The following is an 11,729-nucleotide window of genomic DNA, read 5'->3' as shown; positions in this document are numbered from 1 at the left end:
AATTTCTGTCGTCCAAACTTCTTTCAGAGTTTTCTTGAGCTCTCTGTACTTGTTTCTACGTTCTAACTTGGACTCCGTGTGTTCTTTGTTGCGCTTGTTCTTTTCTGATTTTTCTGTTTCTGTTTTCGTTCCATTCCTTTGAACTTGATTTCTTGAGCCTCTTTTGTCTTTTCGTAAGCTCTTTTGATCATTGCCTCTCATTCTTCAAGAAATCTTGTCCTTAACACAATCTTCCGCCTTTACTAGCATTAGGAATTGATTTTTTCCTCTTATTCTAAGCATCGGATTGGTTCTAACCCCTTTTGTTTTTCTCTTTGCTTTATAGCGTTTCTGGCGTTGTTTAGTTTGGTTCGAAAAATCATAAAATCAGACATCCGTTATAGTTTCTTCGTTTCCGCTTGAATTGTCCGTTGACTCATTGTCTGCTTCATTTCCCCACTCTGGATGATCGGGAATGTCGTGAAACACCTCTTCTTCATTTTCCTTTTCCAGTGTATCGTTCTTTTCAGTTTCTTTTTCGAGTATCGTTCTCAGCATGAAGTATGGAACCACGTCGTACCCGTCCTTGTCGCAAAATTTCGTTGTGGGACCATCCGGGATTGCACAAACATCTAGGGTTGCTAGAATGTGTGTCCATTCTAATGGTTCAAGCGTGTCCTCTGGAAAGGGTTCTCCTATATAAGTTTCGTCTTCGATAGCCCTTTCTAAAACATATTCTTCTCGCCTCAGACTTCCACATTTCGAAGCTCCACACATCCATAACTCCTTGGGCTTACCTGACCAGGCCGGAAATTCGGATCCCGCCAAAGTAGCTGAATCAAACTCCTCTACCGGTGTTCGGTTCACATCTTTGTAGCTATGGTCTTTCAGGTTCACACGTGTAGTGGTTTCCATATTTCTCAGGTATATGTGATCGTAGCCCCAATCCTGGACCATTTTCAACTGTCTCATGAATGGTCTTCCCAGTATGATATCATAGTTATTCTCCTTGCCAAAATCGACAATAGCAAAAGTATGTTCGTATTCAATGCCGCAAGAAGTCACTACGACTTTCTCTAATAACCCCATAGGTTTCTCCATGTGTCCATCTGCTAATTGGAGTTTCAACCTAGTCTTCCTTATTGCTGGTTTCCCCCATTTTTTCCAGATTTCTTTTGTGGCAATGGCTACCCCAGCTCCGCTGTCTAGTATTGCCATTGTGTTCACTCCTTGGAATTCAACTGGTAAGGTTGTATTCCCCTCTTCACCTTCGCAATACTCTCCGACCTTGTTTAAGGGTACAGGCTTAGCGTTCTTTTGTGGTTTACTCAGCTCTTGTATACCCTCTTGCAGTCTTGATGTTGGGTCTTTTATCCCAAATTTCTCCAAGCATTTTCCTACAGTGGTCCACATATGTGGTCTTAGCCTCAAAAGCTCAGCTAGAGTGATAGTGCATGTCACTGGTGTTGATAAGATCTCTATCAATCCTTGCGAGTCCATGACTTTTTCTGATGAGATTCTTCGTGAGGGAAGTGCTCTAGTCTCGGATTTTGCTTCATACTCTCCTAAGTATGAAGGTAAGGTATTCAGTGAGTGAGGTTTGCTCTCCATTGTTCTAACAGAGCCCCCATCTCCCCAGTAAGATTGCATATCCAAATCCACTTGAGATCCTGCCTCAAATTCCACTATGGGAGGATTCCTGATGTCCTTTTCCCAATTTGTCTGATTAGCTTGGCAACTTAGCTCGTTTGCAAAGTTTGCCTCTCTCACTTGTTTCCAAAATTCATTGTAATCCTCATCTCTTCCGTAAGACCTCTGTATGACTGGATGAAAACTCTCTATCTCCTGATCGGTTGTGTTCAATACTATGCGGTCATCCTTTTGTGTATTTTCGGGCTTTTGTGCACTGGGAGTCTTTTCAGCTACCCGTGAAACAATAATCTCTTGTTGAATTGGGTTTTCCGTTCCACAATTCATTGTTTCTTTTGGTGGTTCTAATAAGGCTTGTGCAGTCTCGATCATTCTCTGGCACATTTCAAGTCTCTGCTTTTCCAATTCCGCGTTTGGGTATGTCATCCATCTCTGTTCTTGTGTTTGGTTGTTCTTTAACCTAGCTTCGTAAGCTCTCATCAGTGCGTCCAATGGTTCGTGTACTTTGTCGACTAGCATTGATCCCCCTGAGCTTAAGCTCGTTGTTTCTTTGATACTCTTTTGTTTCGTTCTTTCCGGGCTCATCTCTCGTTTCCCGTTTTGACTCTCAAGTTTTTCTAATCTATTTTTAGTTTGCTTTAGTTCCTCAGCTAGAATAGCGTCTTCACGTTCTTTTCTCAACTTCATGCGTGCTTTTCTAGCTTTCCATGTGTTTCTCTGACTCCGCGGTCCTTGACTAACCACTTCAGTCGCTAACTTTCCATTCTCAGGTTCTCTAGTGGTTTTCTTAGCTTGAGCTCTAGTAACAACTTGCGTTGGTATCAGAGTTTCATTTTCAGACCCACTGCTGGTAGGAATAGTTTCTAGCATATTCAATGTCGTCTTTTGCACTTTGTTTGGATTCTTTGAACAATCCTCAATGAAGTGAGTAACCCCACACTCAGTGCAATAAGCGTTAATTCTAATGATTTCCGTATGTGGACAAACATTCATCAGATGGTCACCTCCACACTTGTAACAGGGTCCTAGTGCTGGTCTTGGTCCCATTTGATTCGTCCTTTGTGGATAGGATGGTCTTTGTCCTGTTAACCCTCCATGAGCTATGAACATCAATGTTCTTGCGTCCAAATTGTATCTCTCTTCATCAGAAGCACTTATAACTGTTGGTATTCCAACATTCCCAATCATGCCCCATGGTTCTGGTTGTTTGGGTTCTTCTGGTGGGTAATACACAGTTGGAGACATGTGTGCACCAGATTCTTCATAATAGGCTTGAACAAGCACTAAGGCTTGTTCTTCCTGATTCTCTAAGGTTGGTGCATATCTAATGCCCACTGGTCTTGCTCCTGGTAAAGGTGGTTGTTGTCCCAATGCTGGTTGTGGCCTTTCTATCCCCATAGGTCCTGGTACATTTCCCGTTGGGTATCGAGGGACTGGATGTACTTGAGGTGGTGCTAATTGAGCAGGAGGTGCATACTGACGCTCCCTTACATACCCTTTGTTGTAATAGCACTTCTCTGTTGGATGGTTTGTCCATTTTTGTTCAATAGCACACCATTTCAGTGGTTTCGGCAATGGTTTTTGGTATGGTCCCATCCTTTTTAGAGCATCTTCTATCATTTGCTCTACATTTGGCATGGTTGTTGTTTGAACATTCTTTTTAGTGGTAGTCTAGCTTGCTACGGAGGAGGAGCTACTGGATGCAAAATCTGTATCCGCTGACACCTCTCCATAAACCGTACAGTTATCCACTAAGTACAATGTCTCTCTCGTTACTTGCTCGAAACTTGTACAAGCTTTCAAGTGCAAGTCCTTCTTGAGAGTGTCGTTTCTCAGTCCGTCAATAAAGAGAACAAATAGTCTGTCATCTTGTGGTCGTTCACGTACTGGACATCTCTCAATGTATTGTTTGAAGCGAAGTGAAGCTTCCTTCACTTTTTCGTGTTCTCTCTGTTTAAAAGCATATATTTGTGAGACCGTATTGTGCTTAATCCCTCGTTTTGAGAATTCCTCAGCAAACTCTCTTAGCAAATGGTCAATGTCATGGAATCCCCCTATGTTCAGTGGTTGAAACCATGTCAATGCCGTACCTTCTAGAGTAAGACCAAATCCCTCGTATTGTGTATGGAAATCTGTTATCTGCTCAGCTCTTAAGACTTGCTTAAAGAGTGACACATGTGCATACGGATCTCCTGAACCACCATACTTCTTTGGCATACACTTGGCTACTTGAGATGGTCTCATACGTCTATGGTCTGCTACCAATCTCATTGCTCCTGTGTCCCGGCTAAAGCTTCTCTAGCATCATGGACTTCATGGGTTACCCTTGTCGGTTCCCCTGCCCTAAATCTACTACTAGGAGGTAAATGTGATGGTTCCGCTTCGAACCTTGGACCTGGAGTGGTATATGTGGGGATTGGAACTGCACTACCTCGATTCGTATCCATTGACTCTCTGGAATGTAATGATCCCATTGGTCCGGGCTTCGAGTACTGAGGTTGACTGAAAGAGTCAGTAGCCTGAGTTCTTTGTCCTCCTGTCATCATTGGGTTTTGCACTCCATTTGTTGGTGCTGGTCTTTGTGAGCTAGAAGTAACATAATACTGATGTAGTGGTCCCCCAAAGTATGTATATCCTTCTAATTCTTTCTTGCCCATTGTTGAGTATTGCCTCCCATACTTGTCGTAAGCGGCAATTTTCACTTCCGATCCCTCTGTGTAGGTAAAGACATAAAGTCTTTTTTGGTCTGTCAACTCTCTGGTGTAGGGTTCTTCACATCTATAATAGAGATCTTGCTCCCCATTATTATATTTGTATAGCCCCACATAGATGTTATCAGTGTTGATCCTTGTAGTTTCATTCTCTCTTCTTAACCTCGCATCAGGGAAGTTCATTATTGGTGCTTTCTCCTCAAGTTCTTCATCTACTTTGGCTTTGGTGCCCATCAATCCCCACTTGTCCACAATGTTAGGGTTTAGGACTACCAAGTACATGGTACCCTCGTCATCTAGATATCTATCTCCGCTATAGCTCACAGGCACTAAGTCCTTGAACTCACTAGGTCTCTCCTCTATCTTTACACAATAGCGGTCCATTCCATCTTTGTAGATCTTGGCACCTTGCTCATTGTCGTACTGGTATTTTATGAACAATAGCTTCATTGTGGCGGAAGGGTTTGATGATCCTGATGCCATATTTTCTCTGTTGTTCAGGTTCAAGTGTTCCAAGTGTTCGGTGAAAATCTTGTAAGATCTCTCCGAAGAAGTATCAGAAACACTTCCTTCAAAGATCGGCTCTAATGGTTGCACCCAACTTTGGTTTACACTTCCCTCGGTTGATATGACACTTGCGTGTTCCCCTTGTTTTGGTTGGTTATTCTGGAGATTCCTGCCCGATCTCAAATTCATCAATTCCCCTAAAGGACTTTAACTTTTCCGTCTCGGCAATTTGTTTTCCCCAAGTTTTTGTGGTCAGAATTGATCCAAACTGATTGATACTTGGTCAATTGTTTAATCTTGTCAGTTGGACAACTTCTGTTTCATCAAGTGAGAATTTTGTTGCAGTTATGCTGAAAAAGACATTATACGCGTATGATGTCTTTTTTCACAGATTTAGACTATTTTGGTTATGCTCACTCTCAGTAGCCCCCTTATGCTCTTTCCACTCACAAAATTCAGTTTGAACTCTGTTTGAGCAAGTTATGGCTAATTTAGGCTTTTCTTGGCAATTTTCCGCTTTTGACTTGTTTTGGGTCAATTATGATCCAAATGGGATGAAACTTGAAATATAACCTCTAAACAACTATTACAATGGATCTATGTTGGCAAAGTATCAAAATATGTCCAAAATTAGGTAAAAGACATCATACGCGTATGATGTCTTTTTCATCAATTTGGGTCAAGACTTGATATTTATGCTTTCTACAGTGTTTGTAACAATCTTGTCAAGTCAGATATCAAAATTAAGCAGTGGATGTGCTAAAAGACATTATACGCGTATGATGTCTTTTGTCCCAGATTTTGACTATTTTTGGTTTTAAGCCTTCTCCAATGTTTATAATTGAGTTTCAAGTGTTTTTGTCAAGTTTGAATGTAAAAACAAGATCCGAATCCAAAATTTCCTATTCTTTGCGTTTCTTGGACTCCGACTTGTCTTTTTGGGTTTCTTTGAGTATTAATGCTCTTGTTTTAAGTTGAAATTAGGGTATAACCCCCCTTTTGAACACTTTGGTAAAGTCAAAATTTTTGTTTTGGTCTCTGTTTGGTCATTTAGACATCATACGCGTATGATGTCTAAAGTTGCAGATTTCCAGTTTTTTGGCACAGAATCCTTCCTAAAGCTTTCTCTAGTGCTCAGCAACTCCCAGATACACAGAAAATTTCTCTGACTTTTGTTTATTGCAATTTTCACTACTAACTCGACGGTTTAGTGATCTAACACGCAATCAACCATATCAAGCAAATACTCCAATGATTACTAGCTCTAGATCAGGATCAAATGAAGTCCTACCTAAGCTATTCCTAATCATAAAATGGGTTTGGTAATTGTGATTTTAAAGAGATCCACTGCCACTCACGGACTAGCAAATTCTTCTTCTATCAACAACTACTCAACACCAACAAAACAACAAACAAATCTAAGCTAAACTAAAAATACTGTCAACACGGAAGACCCATGAATACCCCACTTCCTAGTATCTCTCGAGATCTTCGGAGTCCACCACTCCTAGATCTTTTCTAACTAAAGTATACAAAGTAGTTTATACGACTCACCTCGTAGGATTAGTCTAAGGTCACCTACTTAGGGCTCTCGTCCCCGGCAGCGGTGCCAAATGTTATGGCGGTTACGCCGCTAGCGGAAGCTAAATAGCGAGAACTCAACCAACAACAGAATTTGTTAGACGAGGACGGAGCTTGACCCGCAGGCACATGGAAACAACTAGGTGGGTGTCAAATCACCTACTCGACCTTCTAACGACAATCACTACTAAGGAAATCAAATCTAAGTTCTAAAATACGCAAGTGACTGAAATCCTTACTACGAACGAATGCTATACGAAACAGGATCTAGAATCATTGAATCGATCTCAAACTCAAGGGGAAGTCTATACACTAGGTAAGAACAACACCCTAAAGACTTGAACTGCAAAATCAACCTATAACCACTCCGTGCGGCAAACACGTATGAAGACAGGCCGAAAAATACAGGTGATCGAAACTTGACCCCGATGGTACCAATGTGTAGCTCTACTCGTTGTGATTCTATAGATATGCTGCACACTCCATTCCGACACACGAGTTGGAAGAAAACTCACACCGAAGCTCGTAGGAACTTACCACACATAGAGGCCGATAGCGCGCACTCTTGGTATCTGTGCGTAGCTCTCGTCGTTGCTAACACAATGGCGGTGTCGCTTCTCCAATGGCGGCTCCGTAGCTTGCGTAGCAAGTAGATAAGACTCTCTCTCACACACTCTCTCTCAGACACAGTCACGGCGCTCAAAAAACTCACTTTGATTAATAATCTGAATCCCTTAGGTTACAAAAACTTTGGCTTATATACCTCAGCCTTGGAGGTGAGAACATCTCTAACTAATTACATCAGCAAGTGAAATTACTTCGGGATTACAAGCTGGAAACTCAATTGAGTCCCGTTACTTAATGAATGGCTCAAATCAAAATTAATGTCGGGAAGACATTTATTACAATCAATGGTTACAAAATGATGAGTGTGAGCAAAAATTGGGTGTGATCCTATGCTAGCTCAACAGTCACACAGCAAACAACCGCCGCAGCGGTTACAGCATACAGTGGGAAATTTGTGGATGTATGACTTTGTGGGAAGTCTATGTACTGTCAGATTTACTGCAGCCTTTGTTGAGGGTTGAGTGAGGTTTTATTGAGCTGGGGGATTCTCGAATGTTGAGATCCTTTCGGTGATACAGGTCTTGGAGCGATCCCTCGAGCACCCTTAGATAGGTAGCTAGGATGTATTGACTGTGAGTTAGACAGTTGGGATTGCATCTTTGCTTTACTGCCGTTGAGGCATTGTCGCAGTCTATGCTTATAGGACAGTGACAGGACAATCAGAGACAGTACAGGTGCAGGACAGGTTTACCCACAGCTTACAGTGTTAGAGAGACAGTGGTTTTTTGAGCTGTTTTTTGGTCTGTTTTTAGTACACCAGAGCCATTTTACAAAGGAGACTCTGCCAAAATTTCTGCAGAATCTGAAGCTTTCTTTGTTCATTTGACAGGTTGATATTGGTTCAGAGGTCAGTTTACAGGGAAAACTCTGCCGAATTTTTCCCAGGAAAGTAAACTACTGTGAAGCGTAGCTATGGCTGGATCACAGGACACTGCTCTTTACAATATCAAGAAGCTAGATGGAACCAATTTCCCATTGTGGAAGAAGCAGATTTGGCACGTGTTGGTACAAAAGAAGCAGATAAAACCTATGAAGCTCAAGGGGATAAAACCAAAAGATATGGACGAAGATTAATGGAGCGAAATGGATGAATTGGCACTTTCTACCATTATGCTGACTTTGGCAGAAAGCGTTTACTTCAATGTAGCAGACGAGATGTCGGCTTATCAAGCATGGTTAAAGCTGAGTGATCTTTATGAGAAGCAGAGTGCAGCTTCACAGGTATACTGGCTTAAGAAGCTTGTTGACTTGAAGATGAAAGAAGGGACACCTATGTCCAGTAATCTGAATGAATTCAACACAGTCTATAGTCAGTTGTCAGCTCAAGGTGTCAAGTTTGATGAACCTGTTAGAGCTATGTTCCTGTTGATCACATTGCCGGAAAGTTGGGACACTTTTCGCACAGCTTTGAGTAATTCTGCACCTCCAGATGGTTTGAACATAGCAGGTGTAGAAGGAAGTCTGCTTACTGAAGAAACCAATAAAAAGACAATGGACAAAGGCAAAGGAACAGCCCTAGTTGTCAGGGGAAGGACCAAAGAAAAGTACAAAGGTGGAAAGAAGAATCAGTCTCGTAGCAAGTCCCGCAGTGCTAAAGGCAAGAGTGACATAGAATGCTACCATTGTGGCAAAAAGGGTCACATGAAAAGAGACTGCAGAGAATGGAAAGCAGAAAAAGGCAAAGAGAAAGTTGAAGAGCATGGTGAGAAGAACAAGTCCTCAGTGAAGATTCAAGAAATAAATGTGACAAACACTGTTGCAGAGGATGACAGTCTAGTGTCAGGAGACATCTACTTCTTGAAGAATACAATGGACTCAGCTCTTCTTACAGCATCTGATGGAAATGCACTGAGTGACTGGATTATAGACTCAGGGGCATCACTTCATGTGTCTCCAAACAAGGAGTGGTTTACCTCTTATGTGACCACTAAAGATCATGTTCGGCTAGGCAATGGGCAAACATGTGAGATCTTAGGTGTTGGAGATGTTCAATTGAAGTTTCAGAATGGCTCTTCTTTCATGCTGAAGAATGTGAGACATGTTCCCGCAATTACAAAGAGCTTGATCAGCACAGGTTTACTTGATGATGCTGGCTACGTCACCACTTTTGGACAGAACATGTGGAAGATATCCAAGGGTTCTATGACAGTAGCACATGGAGTAAAGTCTGGAGGACTTTACATGATTTATGTATCAAATTTCTCTAAAAATTTAATCAATGTAACCGAGCAGCCAAATGTTTCTTTGTGGCATAGCCGGTTAGGACATATGTCCAAGAAGGGAATGGAAATCTTGTCTCGTTCTGGTTATTTGCCTGGCTTTTCATTTAATGATTTTGAATTCTGTGAACATTGTCTGTATGGTAAGCAAACACAGCAGCCACATAAGCATACAAGCAGTAGAAGAGATACACAGCTGGCACTTGTTCATAGTCATTTGTGTGGACCTATGCCTAACCTATCTCTAGGGGGAGCTTCTTACTTTATGACATTTATAGATGATTACTCGAGGAAAGTATGGGTTTACTTTCTCAAGCACAAGGATGAAGCGTTTTGTGTTTTCAAAACGTTTGTGACACTTGTGGAGAATCAGAGTGGCAAGAAGCTTAAATGCTTACGCACTGACAATGGTGGAGAGTATGTTTCAAAGGCCTTTCAGGACTTTTGTGAGTCAAAAGGTATAAAACGTGAACTTACTGCTCCTTACAATCCTCCTCAAAATGGTGTTGCTGAGAGGATGAATAGGACCATACAAGAGAAGGTCAGAAGTATGTTGTCTAATACACAGCTGCCAAATGGGTTTTGGGTTGAAGATGTTTCAACAGCTGTTCATCTTGTACATAGATCTCCTAGCAAGGTTTTGCAGAAGGATTCAGTGCCAGAGATGGTATGGTCAGGCAAAATGCCCTCATACAAGCATCTCAGAGTCTTTGGCTGTGAGGCATATACTCACGTTCCAAAGGAATTTAGGAACAAACTTGAGCCAAAGAGTAGAAAGTGCATCTTTCTAGGCTATGGTAATTCTGGTGAGATGGGGTACAGACTTTGGGATCCCGAATCCAGAAAGGTTGTCCGCAGCAATGATGTTCACTTTAATGAATCCAAATATCATTCTAAACCAGAGAGGGTTGAGGAGATTAGAAGAGTTGTCTTCCAAGAAGATGGACCTGCACGTGCAAGACAAAATGTCAGGGCTCAAGAGGAGCAAGGACAGGATAGATTGGAACCACAGGTTGTGGCTGAGCCTGAGCCACCTATTGTGCATAGATCTAGATGTGTCACGCGACCTCCTGATAGGTTTGTTCCATCTATGAACTATGTCATGTTGACTGATTGCAATGAGCCTTCATGTTACAAGGAAGCAGTGCAAATGAAGGACTCTGGGAATTGGCAATATGCCATGCAGTCAGAGATGACAGCTCTACATAAAAACAAGACATGGAAGCTAGTTAAATTACCACAGGGCAAAAAGGCTCTACCTTGTAAATGGGTTTACAGGTATAAGATCACCGCTCATGATAATCAGCCAAAGTACAAAGCAAGGCTTGTTGCCAAGGGCTTTAAGCAAGAACAAGGCATTGACTTTGATGAAGTCTTCTCTCCGGTGGTCAAGATGACTACATTGAGATGCTTTCTTGCATTGGTTGCCATATTAGATTTGGTGTTGCACCAAATGGATGTCAAGACAGCATTCTTGCATGGTGATTTAGATGTGGAAATTTACATGCAGCAGCCAGAAGGGTTTGTTGAGAAAGGCAAGGAAGATTGGGTATGCCAGTTGTTAAAGAGTCTTTATGGCTTAAAACAATCATCGAGGGCATGGTACCATAAATTCCACAAGTTTATGCTTTCTCAAGGCTACAAACGTAGTGAGTTCGGTCACTGTCTATATACAAAGAAGGCTAAGGATTGTAGTTGGCTGATCCTTATTTTGTATGTGGATGACATGTTGATTGCTGGCAAGCACTTGGAAGAAATTTCAGCTTTGAAGTCAAAAATGGCAAAATCGTTTGACATGAAGGACATGGGTGTGGCAAGTCATATCCTTGGTATGCGCATTGAGAGAGACAGATCAAAGAAGTTGATTTGGTTATCTCAAACAGAGTATATTGACAAGGTTTTACAACGTTTCAATATGGAGAAGGGAAAGGCACTGAGTGTTCCATTGCCACCATATGTGAAACTTAGCAAACAAGATTGTCCTGTGTCTGAGGAAGAACAGGCTGAAATGGATAAGATTCCATATGCGTCTGCAGTGGGTAGTTTGATGTATGCAATGATTGCTACTCGCCCAGACATTGCATTTGCAGTGGGAGTAGTAAGTCGATACATGTCAAACCCAGGCAAGAAACATTGGGAGGCAGTGAAAGGAATATTGAGATACCTGAAAGCTACAAAGAGTATGCGTATATGCTATGGGAGTCAGGAGCTAAGTGTAAAGGGTTTTACAAACTCAGATTATGCAAGTGACTTAGACAACCGAAGGTCTACGTCAGGGTATGTCTTTACATTGGCTGGTGGAGCAGTATCATGGTGTTCTAGATTACAAGATTGTGTTAGTCAGTCTACTACAGAGGCTGAATATGTTGCAGCATCAGAGGCATGCAAAGAATCAATTTGGCTTAATCGACTAGTAATAGATTTGAGAATCAAAGAAGATGCCTGTGTTATATTG

This window comes from Adiantum capillus-veneris, chromosome 5 (assembly GCF_014529385.1).
Source record: "Adiantum capillus-veneris isolate H3 chromosome 5, ASM1452938v2, whole genome shotgun sequence".
Lineage (NCBI taxonomy): Eukaryota > Viridiplantae > Streptophyta > Polypodiopsida > Polypodiales > Pteridaceae > Adiantum > Adiantum capillus-veneris.
This window is presented reverse-complemented; position numbering follows the sequence as displayed.